Raw genomic sequence first — 12,424 nt, 5'->3', positions numbered from 1 at the left:
GTTTATGTGCCATTACCTCTGTGTTTGTTCCAAAAGCCAACAACTAACAAAGCATCATGCTGAGCATAATGCCAGAGGATAAAAGGTCAAAAGAATGGGTCAGACTTGGGGAAAACAGAAAGGGAGCCGAAATCCTAAGTCAACACCTTGAGAATTAATGTCACAGCCTTTGCCAAAACACCAAAGTGAGTCCAAGTGGGGCAAGATAGACCAACATGAATCAAGGTGGGCTAAGGTGAGTCAAGGTGGGCTGTGTTGAGCCAAGGTGAGTCAAGTTTTGGAAGGAAGGAAGTCAAGACACCAGTCAGCATTTCCCTGATTACCTAAAGTCAAGGGTTTGGAAGCTATGCCATCAAATAAGGAAAGATTTAACTATTAGGTCAGAGTTCAAGTCTGCCAAGATCTGGACTCGTGAAGATCAAACCAATTATCCTAGGAGACAGAACTCAGAAATGGTCTCAAGATTCTTTCATACTCTATCTGGGAATAGCAAATGGTAACCAGAAGAGTATAGACCATAGCCCATAAACATTTGGAGAACTGAATGTTTCTCTTTTGCAAGTAAAATAATCAGGATGGTTTTCAAATAGAGAATGACATGATGTTGAAATCCTATCACATTTTATTCTCTAGAACTTTTGAAGTATGAAAGGAATACTGCTTGAATAATTCCATTACATTGATTCCCATCATTTGGCATTCACTGATCATGCAGAGCATGTATTAGCTGGCACACAGCACATAGCATTAGAGGGAAAGTTTCCTCTGTTTGCAGAATGATCATGACTGACATCAACCTATATGACTACACTCTTGTCCTTGACTATCTTCACTACAGTGTGACTTCAGGAAATAGGACCTTGAGTCATGAATTAAAAGCCTCTCATTCTTTCATGTATCTTTCTCAAAGGAACTACTAGATGAAAATAAAAGCCATTTGAGGGGAAATATTTAACAACAATAATGACCAAAAAGTCACTTTGAGTGGACCAAATACTGACTTGTGTTTGGAATGGAAGATTTCCCACTGCAGATCCAAATCTCAGAAACTGACAACTTCAAAGTACTTTCTGAAGGTTTGGGCTTGAAGTCCTTTACATTGGGATGGATACTTGAGTGGACGCATAGGTGATCCATTTGCATGAGGGAATTATTACTCAGTTGAATGATGAACCTTAACATTTCTGCAGAATGTGATGGCACAAATCTCCCTACTCCTCTGAAAAACCTAATGAATGAAATTCAGTTCAGTGGCAAGAACAAGAACTGTTGGGTTTTCATGACACTTCATGGCTGATCATAAGTCTAGAATGGTGTATCTTCGTATGGAACTATGTTAAAATCTCTTAAACATATCCTAATGGAAAGAGTAACCAATTTGTAAATGATGTTTTTTTTTAAAGAAATTAGCTTACAAATTTCAAATGCATAGAGTAACTCTAGCTAATAAAATACTGACAAACAAAATTCATTGGGGACCTACTTTAATGAATAGAGGGATTAATTTTTAATTAGTATATTAGTTGTTTACTTATAAATGGCAACAATATTCTATCTCATAAATTCCAAATTAGCATAATCCAAATATAGTTTTATTGTAAAGAATTCTCTGGCAGCTAATTCAACAAACTTTTATTGAGAACCAACTCTGTACTAGGCTCTGTGGTAGATATTACAGTTGCAAAGATTAATTGGATATAGTCTCTGCCTCAAGGAGTTGACAATATTGTGAACAAGAGAAGGATGTAACTCATTGTTATATAATGTGATAAATGCTATGCTTTTATGATGAACAGTATGCTTTCAGAGGGCAAGGGAGGTAAGATTAATTCTACATAGAGAACATATAAGTATTTCATAGAAGAAATAATATTGGATTTGGATATTGAAGATTAAGTAAAAGCTCACCAAATGCAGAAGAGACAGTAATGGACCAATGTGGAAGAAAAGTATGTTGTTAGGAAGGGGTGAAGGATCTTTGGGAAATAGCATGACTGTAGCAAAGGGAACCTGAGAGGGAGACAGAAGATGAGACTGGAAAGGCCAGTGCCCTTGGCCATTTGTGGCCAGGCCACAAATGCCCTTGAATCTCTTCTGGAGGTGGCAGTTTATCTTATATTGAGTAGCTAGAAGGAGTTGGAAGGCAGAAGGCAATTTGAGCAAATTCCGATGTGTGGAAATAACAATTCAATCAGTTGTCCCTACTGCTTCAGAGAGAACTAGGAATTCTATAGTAAGAAAGCAACAAGAGAGAATCCGTTTCAGCTTTCAACTTCCAAAAAAAAATTGCTAAAAGTCACTACTTTTAATTTTCAAGAACCAGTATTTTGAGAGGAATAAAAGGGTTTGCATATCAAAAGGCAAAGCCCTGGTAGAGCTGGCAGAATGTTTAAGAACACAGTTAAAAATTACTTATTATTGCATAGTCTCTGAATCTGTATTCCCCACACTCACATGGCTTAAGATCAGTAACTCTGGTACCATATATCATTCTTTTATCAATCTCGTGTCTCTCTGAGATGATACTAAAATAACAATGAAGAGACAATTGGCATAAATCTAAAAGTGTTCATATATCCATGAGGCAAGTGAAGAGTTTATCCATAAATAGTAAATTAAGGAGAGCATAGATGAAGTAGTAGAAGAAAGAACACTTTGTTTGCCAGATGGACATTCTACAAAATTTGCAGGGGTGGGGCAACCAGTGGGGTCCCCTGAACTTAAGACTACTTTGAAAAGTGGGGTCAGCTCTGAGAGAGGACCGAGCCTCTGAGTGAGCACCTCCAGTGGCCATAGTCAGGGAGTCTTGAGGGACCTAATCCTGCCTCCTCTGATTGCGTCCATTTCAGTGAACATCACTGATATTGCTTGCCCCTAGAGGCTACTTGTCCCTTGAGGACATCTTGTCAACAGCTACCTGCACTTAGACAGCAGGGAAACATGCCCAGGCCTTCAGACCATTCAGTTCAGCCAAATCCCCCTATGTGGAACAGCCTCCTCTTCAAATCACTAGGGCACTTCAAAGCCTCCAAAAGGAAGTGAGGACTTCATACCCACAGGAAGTACTATGAAAGAGGATGTACCTTATGAAAAAGAACATACCTTCATACTTCAACTGAGAGGAGGGGAGAGGGACTTGGAGGCTGAACAAGGCCAGCTTGAGATTTTACCTCAGCCACAGCAGTGGAGAAACCCACTACTGTAGAATATCACATGAATGTATTTCAAGATCTATCTACCCAAATCTCTGTCCTCAGTACATTTGCGTAATCCCACAAAGAATTTTTGTTTGCCTCTGCCACACAGCAAAGCTGGGCTTCTGACCTCAACCAGTTCTCCCCAGAAGGTGCCTGTGGACACTTCGTAGTCACTCAGGGAAAAGGCAACTGGGTCTTAGGGAAAGCATTATGCCATCCAGGTATTCACATAAATGTAGACAATTGATAAAAGCACAAAGGACGTGTGAATGCAGTTTTCTCTGTATCCATCAGTCATGGATATTTGAAAATAACCATTCTTCCAGAGGCACCTGGGTGGCTCAGTTGGTTAAGCATCTGTCTTGATTTTGGCTCAGGTCATGATCTCATGGTTCATGAATTCAAGCCCCACATTGGGCTCTGTGCTGACAGTGCAGAGCTAGCTTGGGATTCTCTCTCTCCCTCTCTCTCTGCCCCTCCCTGTTCTCTCTTTCTCTCTGAAAATAAATAAACTTAAAAAAAAAAAGAAAAGAAAAGAACCATTCTTCATGTCCAGTTCTGAAGGCTACCAACTCCTTAGCAAAGGTTCAAGGCACTCACTATAGTATAAAGTCCTAAGCTATTTCAATGGATGAATCTGGGTACAAACACGCACATTCACCTTTACCAGATTTCTTTAGTTCCACCAAAGGTAAGGGATGCATTGAAGGCTAGTAGTAGCAAGTTCCAACTACAAGAAATGCTTGCCCAGTTCTGTTGACAGCAGATAGGCATTGTATATGTAAATTTTCCTGTTTGTTTTCCATGTACAAATGCCTACAAAAAGATAAATGGAAAACAAAGACACAAGCCATGACCTCTGCTCTGCCCTCTAGGACTGCAGAGTCCTATAGAATCCCCCAAATTAAAATCTAAAAGTGTTGATTTTATGAGTCCCTGACATATACATCATAGGAGAGCCTTAGAAAGAAACTCAAAGCTAACAGAAAAACTTTTTTGCTTCCATGAATGGGACATGGATTGTGTTTAAGAGAGCAACTTAGAAGAGAGCTGAATAACTCCTGATTTTTCTGGAGATGGTTAGAAAGAATAAGGTCTGTAAAGTATAGAAATGGTATGATCATTTAGTAAAGAACTATTAATAACTGCATAATCCATATATTTGCATATATATACACACACATATATACACACATGTATATATGTGTGTGTATATATATATATATATATATAGGAGAGAGATACACACACACACACACACACACACACATATATATATATATACACACACTATTATTTAATCAATATGGAGCCTATTTGAGATTATGCTAAAAACAAACAAAGAAGAGGTGCTTGATGTAAATCTAGAAGTCTTAATATGCCTATGGGGTAACAGCATCTCAGACATTGTGTTCATATGTAACAGTCATAAGCTGGGGTTGAGTTTCACTACTCTCTTGTTAAGGAGATCTCAAGGCAGTTTTGTTAAATCTCCCCTGCAAGTGAAGATGATGAAGGTCTTTCCCATCCACACTACCATTTTTACTCTCTCATATTACAGGCCTCACCCTCTTTTGAGGGGTTATGCCTGCCTTGTCAAAGCAAGGTTTGAAACACACAGGACAGTTACAGGGGGCTCAATAAAGCCTCAATCACAGGTGGGCCTCATTCCTGATGTACACACAGGACCCTGAGATTCTGTCCTTTTCTGAATTTGAGATAAAATCAGGGATAATGGAAGAGACCTGAGGCTGCTATGGGAGCAGAAAGGGCCTCTGGGACTGGTGAGACCACTGATGAGCCCCAAATCAAGGTGGAGAGATATTCACCTGACACCCACCTTCACCCACCTGACAATGTGGGACCGTGGGGAACAAGTTATTCACACCATCGTGCCTTGCATGTGGGAAGGGCTATTGTGGAAGCACAGGTACAAATCAGACCCTAGTTCTTTTTACACTAGGGTCCTGAGGAAGGGGGTAGGGTTCTTCAAGGATCCTAGGCAGCAAAGATGTACCTGGGAGAGCAATTCAAATAGTCTCATGACGTGAGTGAGTTTCATCACATACCCAGTCGAGAGGAAATCTCTAACTGTCTCTGTTTACCCCCTACTCCAGTAGAGTTATCAGGGATTTTCTGTCCACAGCACCTGAATCTCCTCCAGATGTCCCAGGCCTCAAGTCTTGCTTCATGGGGTTTTCAGATGTTCTGATCATTAACAAAGGATTTCTCCACATGGGAAAATGGTTGGACTGCATCTCCGATATGGGGTCATGACTGCTGCAAGACCACCAAGGGAAGGGTAGACAGGTGTGGATGGAATTAGAAAGCATATAGATATTTCAAGAAAGTTCTTCCTATGTGTGGTTGAGAAAAGAAATCGTACACAGAGGGGGCAGTGTGTGGACCAGAGGTAGGAGAGGCCAGATATAGGGCAATGCAAGAGGGAGGACCTCAGACAGGCAATGGCAGTGGGAACGGAGAGCACCTTTTAGATGTAGCAGGTTGAGGGCGGGAGACATTGAAGAAGGTGAGGGAGAGAAAAGAGTATATTAGGATGACTTTTAAGCTTTAGCTTGGGTGTCAATAGATTGCAATGTCATGTTCTAAAATAAGAAACGACCTTTTAAGGAAGAAATAATTTGGAATTCTGGAGACAAAGCCAGATTGCACTGGAAAGAAGGAAGAATGTAATTTAAGGAAATGGAGGTTTAAGCTACAAAAGTGAGGACATGAAATGAAGGTGAGAGGTGTAACCTACTACCTACTACATGCTACATACTACATACTGCATATTACGTACAGGGATACCTACTCCCATGTTCTTTAATCTAGTCCCCTGTTCCAGTACCTGGCAGTTGGAGAGGCACATGAAAGATCCAGGAGATCCTTCATTAAACTCCCCAATTATGGCCTAACCCTCTTTTCTAATTAATGGAGGCAGGTTACCCCCACTCCCTAACACACACACACACACACACACACACACACACACACTTCAGACTCAATAGATATTTTCTGCCACAATTTTTCTTGTTCTACCTCCAGCAGAAAAGAGAAAGAACTGATCACCGTTCTCCGTAGACTTTCCCTCCTTGGAAATCAAAGTTAATTAACATTTACTGAACCTTTCCTGGACACATGGCAGCATGCCAAATTCCTAAAGGAAAATGAGAATGGATGTGTAGGTGTGAGACTAAAAACACATCAGAGGAGAAGAAGGAAGCCAGCTTAACAGGTTAGAGCCAAGTTTAGCACTCTTCTTCCCATGGTTGCAAGACTCTGCCCCCTCAATAAACAAACACACTCATAGTAGAAACCATTTGCATGCATACATACATAGCATTTAAGTTCCTTAAAATCAATTCTTAAGCTCAAACACTGAGCCCTTTCTAATCACCTTCCTACAAGTAATAAAAGAACGTGAGTATCATGACGTTGAAAATTGTTCTGCACTAATATCTACAAGCCCAATCCAGTCCCTCACGGGTCACAGGACTTGGAGATGCTACATCTACAGGTTCACCCTAAGCTACTACACATATAAGTCCTTATCGTGCATGTTCATTGGCTTTCCTTTGCTAAGAGAAATTCTTAACCCAGACTGCCATTAGCATGATTGGGTGTTTAAAAATACAGGTGCCTGGGCTGCCCACTCACAGACTTTGTATCTATGGAAGTTGGGCCCATTAATGTTATCTTTGTTAACCTCCCCAGAAGATTCTGATGGTGTAATGCCATGGGATATCTTATATCTCTAGACCTATAAATCAAACCTGACTCCTATCGACTTTTCCAAATCTACCTCCAACCATTTCCTACAAACACTAGCCACTGAAGCAATGGCCTGATGGTTCCTACTTCTCCCATTGCCCATACATCTACCTGGGACACATCCCTTCACCCCCCACACCCCTTTCCACAGAGTACATTTCTGTCAAGGTCTAGTTCAAGCCAAGCAGAAAGTAAACCTATTTCTAAACATGTATATTCTAGTGCTGGCCTAGCTCGGTATCTCAGTTTCCTTGTGAAGAGAGTTGTCACTAGAATCACTGTTCAAAGAGATCATTATGATGGGGAGAGACCCATAGCTATTCAGTCCATTGCTGTCTATGTTTGGGTGTGGGATTACATTCACTGTGCCCACTGTGACATCAAGTATGTGGTTAGTCCCCAGATTTAAGCTTCTCCCTTATAGCAGTGAGTTTTACACCGACTTATCTATCCTACATTCAAAGTCATACCCACTGAAAGCATGTGTAAGGCCCTTCAAATTGAAACCCTCCTCACAGGGCAGCATGAAATCGTGTACAGCCCAAAGGAAGTAACCAGTCTCTGGTTCTTGGATGAGGTGAAGTACCAGTGGATGAGTTGGGACAGAGGAATCAGGGAAAGCCTCAGAAAGTGTCTGCTCTTCTGATGGTCTCACCAAATACTTAGATCTAAGAAAGTTCTTTTTTATTCTTAAAAAAAATGAGAACAACATAATTGTACTTTTGTCTGCTCTCTTATCTGAGAAATGTACCCAACAGTCACGACTGGACAATTTCTGGTGAACCCTCCTTCCTCAAGAGTTAGAACCCAGGCAGCCTGCTGTCTGAGGAAAGACTACTCTGGAAAAGAATCTCTCCCACTGCCTTCTACCAGCTACCTTCCCTAATATAAGTGAACCGCATCTAAACCAAGTTTCTGCCCTAGGATGAAAGGCGGGGGATGAACTAGGCCTTGATAGTTGAGAAACAAAGGTCCTAAGGCAGTCATGTCCACCTCACGGGCACTCAGAATCTCTATTGATTCTGGAAAAAAACAGACAAAGCACCTGTTGGAGCCAGAAGTTTGGGCAGGAAGATCTCTGAGAGGGAGGTGGGTGTGGGGCTTACAAATATGGCTCCTATGGGAAGTGAGAGGCTCTCTGTCTGCCTCTACACTTCAAATACCAGGTTGGTGACAGTCAAAACCACCTCAGTAACAAGCATGAGAAACAGAAACTCTCTTCTATGATTTGTTTCCAGTACCCTCTCCTCCTGAAACTAATGTAACATTGCGTGTCAATTATACTCGTAAACATTTTTAAATAAATAAATTAAATTAAATAAGTATGATCAAAAGACAATAGTGAAACAGAAAAAAAGAAAATACAATTTCCAGAATGCATTTTATCAAAACAAGGATCAGAATTCTCTCTTCTTAAAGAAAATTCAATGATCATATGAACACTCTTTAGCATCCTTCTAGGTCACAGAAGTCGTTTGTATACACACAGAACAGCATGTCTCCCAGTGATTTGAGTTATATTTTTGGTTCTCATTGCACAGAGTTAAAAATCTAAAGAAGCGTAATCAATTTATTGTCAACTTACGAAACATTTTAGACAGTAAATGTAAGGTTTAGCATATGATGCCGTGTCTATAAGGCTTAAAACTGTATAAAACAATAACACATATGTGATGCAGAATGTTTTGTAACATAAGAAATATTATTAAATCATAAAATCACAGAAAGGAAAAAGAGAGTTTCTGGTGTAAATTCCTTCCTGGAGATTGCATCTGTCACTGAAATGGCCAAGAATCTGGACACCTGGAGACTGAGTTTGTCCTTATCTCATAGTAGGAAAATAGAGTCATTTTCTTAAGTTCCCTCTCCATAACACATACATTAGTCCTCACGCCATCATTTTCCTGAGGCCTTAGGTTATGCAAGGTGACAAAACATGTTCTCAGAGAGCAAACTCGAGCTGGTACTCCCAGTGATTTAAGGAACTTGCTTTGGGGAATGTGAGGACAGGGTGAGGAGACACATAAGAATCAAGAGCTATAATCTGAAAGCCCAAAAGGCCAATTAAAATGCTCTGCAGGAAATTTGAAAGTAAACCATTGCAAAGGGATAAAACTTAGTACTAAGTATCAGAACTTCTGTGCTCAATCACACTCTCCCCCCACCTCTTTCTGTTTTTCTCTCATAGTCATGTGAGTGCTTGCGTGTGCATATGTGTGCATGCACACACATAGATGATGGAACAGATTTTTTTCACTCTCATTTCCCGGATAACGAAACTAAAACCAGACAGGTAATGTCAAGGTCATAGCCACTAATTTGCCAAGGTAAGTTTCCAACCTAGCCATGTGCACAACGGTGTCATTCGTTCTTGCAGAACTGCTTGTGCTGCCTTGCTGTTGCTTTCCTTTTCATTAAACTGCTCACTGGCTCCCATGCCTAAGCCAGTGCAGAGGCTAAGAGAGAAGGCTCCAGAGAGAGCTGAGCCAGAAGGTTAAGAGAGAAGGGCCAGAACGCATGAGTGAAATGCCCAGCTCCTCCACTTTCTAGGTGCGTGATCTTGGGCAAGTTATTTAATCTCTCCACACCTCGGTTTCCTTACCTATAAAATGAAGGTGACGATAATCCTGTCTGTCTCCTAAGTCATCAAAAAGATTAAAGAAGTTAATACAGACAAAACTTTGAGAAACAGTACGGGCAAGACAGAAACGTGTACTGGGTCAGGCTACTGTGATTTTGGAGTTGTCTGTTTCTGTAGCATTGTCTAGCCAGTAGAGTTCAATAAATGTCAGTTAAACTAATTTTGATTAAATCATTATGCATAACAGTTAAGTGGCAGGAACTATTGCTGAAGGGGACTATGGGTTGTTTTTGCTTCTGTTATGTCCCTAAATTCAACCAACTCCTCTGTAAAGGATTATTTTCGGTTGTGTTCTCCAGATCACATTTTTCCTGATGAATAACTTTCTCTCTCAATAAACTTAATACTGTATCACCCATGTATCAGCACACCGCAGAGCACAGAATTAGCCAAAGAAATCATTTTTCTCTTATTTCACTCAGGGATTGCAGGAGTTGATCCTAATTGATCCCGTTTTTAAAAAGCAGCCTGTGGTACACACAGATCTTCTATTTTAAATCTTTCAAAAACTGTTACGCTTCTAGATGAAAGACAATAGAGATATCTAAAACAAAATAAATAATAAGTTCCCAAGAAGTCCATTTGCAATAAATGATGAGAATCCAAAACATAAGAAAATCTGTCTTGGGCATTCCCATCTGAACTGACAGCCTCATTATAAGGTCTATGAATATGTCTCACAAATCCCACAGCCTCAACGAGAAGAGAAACCACCAGCCTCGACTCTGGGTTCCTATTGTTTCCTGGTTGCATTCAGGGAGTTAGAAGCATAAAACTTTCTTTAGCATGCAGTTGGCTGTTGTAGATTTATTTCCCTCACTTCTTTGAAGGAGAGCAAGCCCAGATGAGAAATTCACTGGGTGCTGGTCTGGATCCATTACTCTGTCTGCAAAAGGAGATGTGACATAGGTCTACCATCGTGTCTTCTTACAAACCATAGTAAGCCTCTGCAGAGATATGAAACAATTAACTTTTAAAAATGCCTATCAGTTGCCCACCCATCCATATCACATGAATCCATAATTAACTTTCTAAACGTGGATATTTTTGGCATTTAAAAATGTATATTAATTACTTGATATGCCCATTCCAGGCTGTTTATGTAAATACTGAGTTGGGAGACTGCTTCAAACACACAGAATTTACTTGGTCATCTTCAGTGGTAATTGACTGAGTATATAATTAGCGTATTTTTAAAACAGGTCTTATAGACTCAGTAATCTTTAATGAACTTTTGCATCATTCTAACCTAAGGTGTCGAGACTTAATTAGAATTTGAAATTCATGGATCATTGACCAAAGCACCGTAATTGGTTTGGGCATATGCACTACTAGAGATCACCAGTGAGCCAACTCCTTAAAACAACCTCTCAAAAAAACTATGTTAAAGGTATGTTGATTCACCCACTTGGAATGCTTCTCACAGAGAATTAAGCATTTTAACAGCTCTAAAGAAGGAATTTTAATTTATCCCCAGTTGATGTGGGAAAGCTCATTTTTGCAAATGAATATCAACTAACTAAAGCAAAAGGAATGATAGAAGTTCTAAAAACCACCATTTTGCAATCTAACCCCCACCCAAGAAAGCATGGATTCAGACAAAGAACCTCAATGGAAGCCAAAACTGTTGGGTAAAATGTTGTGGGGAGGAAAGGCTCGTCCCAAGGTGTCTTGTGCCATCCCATTGATTACTTGTTAATTGCAAAGAACAAAAGAAAAGAACGCTTTACAATAGAGGGATCTGGCCGTCTTATATTATCATCACTATTAGCAGATCTCTCAGCGATGTTCTGAGATGAAATATGCCATACCCAGCAACACCTTTGAGGTCTTCTTGTTAATAATTTTTAACTTAGTGGGGCTCCTGGGTGGCTCAGTCGGTTAAGCATCTGACCTCGGCTCAGGTCATGATCTCACAGTTTGTGAGTTCAAGCCCCACGTCGGGCTCTGTGCTGACAACTCAGAGCCTAGAGCCTGCTTTGGATTCTGTGTCTCCCCGTCTCTCTGTACTCCTCCCCCACTTGTTCTCTCTCTCTCTCTCTCTCTCAAAAATAAATTAAAAACGTTTAAAACAATAATAAAAAAAGAATACTATAAAAATAATTTTTAACTTAGTTATAATCAAGCTTTTACACCTAACCTGCGGTTTTCAGGAAATAGAAGAACATAAATCATTCCAAGAGGAAACAATCAAACTAATCAGGACGGAGCATAGTCCAGGACAATGTCTAGTCACTTCAAAGAAATCAACGTAGTGAACTTCTAAAAAATGAGGGACTATTCTAGATTCAACAATACTGAAACCAAACCAAAGCAAAATAAAAAAGCAACAACCACAAGAGACATGTGAACTTTGGATCCTCATTTGATACAATTATAGAAGACATTTTGGGGACAGTTGGGGAAATTTAAATTTGGATTGGCTATTAGATTACTTTAGGTAATTATTGCTTATTTCGTAAGTTCTAATGATGTAGTTATGTAGGCAAAATGTCTTACACTTTGCTGAAATATCTCTTCATGATGAATACAACTTACTCAAATCCTTCAGCATGCAGACACAGAAAGGTATGGAGCAAATATAGTAAAATGTTAACAATTATACCTAAGTGGTAAGTATACATGTGTTCATTAAATAATATTTCCTATTTTTATGTATGTTTGTAAATATATATATATTATATTACATAAATATAATATAGATAATACATATATAATATAATATAATATATATATATATATATGTATAAAGTTGGGAAGAAAAAGAATTCTTGCCTCCATTTTCACATATTATATCTCCTACTTTGTCCAT

The sequence above is a fragment of the Lynx canadensis genome, chromosome D3, assembly GCF_007474595.2.
Source record: "Lynx canadensis isolate LIC74 chromosome D3, mLynCan4.pri.v2, whole genome shotgun sequence".
NCBI classification, from domain to species: domain Eukaryota; kingdom Metazoa; phylum Chordata; class Mammalia; order Carnivora; family Felidae; genus Lynx; species Lynx canadensis.
Note: the sequence above shows the minus strand (reverse complement) of the source record.